This window comes from Octodon degus, unplaced genomic scaffold, assembly GCF_000260255.1.
Source record: "Octodon degus isolate 3935 unplaced genomic scaffold, OctDeg1.0 scaffold00089, whole genome shotgun sequence".
Taxonomy (NCBI): Eukaryota; Metazoa; Chordata; class Mammalia; order Rodentia; family Octodontidae; genus Octodon; species Octodon degus.
Window position 1 is genome coordinate 1,628,255 of NW_004524665.1, and position 1,039 is coordinate 1,629,293.

Here is a 1,039-nt window from a genome sequence, read left to right on the forward strand (position 1 = left end):
GTGGGTGACTGCTGGATCCATCCGCAGGTTGGATTGGCACCGCCCTAATTCCAGGAGACTAGATGCAATATGAAGGACAGAGAGGGGCTTGTCTCCCTCTCCCTCCCCTTGCTTTCGCTGTGTTCCACTGTCATGAGCCGTTGCCCCTCTGCCATGTGCCACCCTGCCGTGGAGCCAGCTGACTATGGACTAAAACCCCTACAAACCATGAACTAAATAAACTCTTTCTCCTTTAACTTTGGGCCTCTTGTCTCAGCAGTAAGTAAAGGAGCTAAGACAGGAGCCCTGGGCCTTTAGGCGCAGACCTATTAGCACTGGGTCTCTTCGTGCATTCAGCATGTACATGGCCGCACACCCAGCTTCTAGGTGCTGGCAGCCCAGTCTGTTGATCAGTCAAAGGGAAGGTTCTGCTGGATTGGAAGGCTGTGAACCTCTCTCCATTTCATCAAGGGACAGAGAAGGTTTAAATCTCAGTCATCAGTAAGTATCTCTACCTAGTCAGAATTTAATAATTGTCAGATGTTTTTATGTGTGTATTCCTAATCTCTTTTTTGTTTGGACTTATTTGTCTAGCACTAGTTATTGAGAGCTTTTTGTGGGCCAGGGTCTTGGCTACTTTTCTTACTTTTCTCTTATTGCTGGGAAAAAATGCCCAATGTCCACAATTAAAGAAGGAAAGGTTTATTTAGCTCCCACCTTGTGGAGGTCTCAGCCCATCATCACACGGCTCCAAGGCAGAGTGGCACGTGGCACAGGGCAACAGCTCATGCAGCAGAAGACGGCAGAAGCAACAAGAGCACGGGGTGCAGCACCCATGTTTTGCCCCTTATACTGCAAGCAGGCTACTGCTCAGCTCACACCATCTCCGGGCCCCCATCTTGCCCAGGCTCAGGATGTATACAAAGTGGGGTACTGGCCCCTGCTGAGGCACTTAAACTTCTCAAGCTGACAGTGTACCAGCCAGAACAATTCACCCCTTGTCGACTGCACAACCAGACACGTTTCTTTAAATAGGTTTCCAGATACAGAGAGACATGCT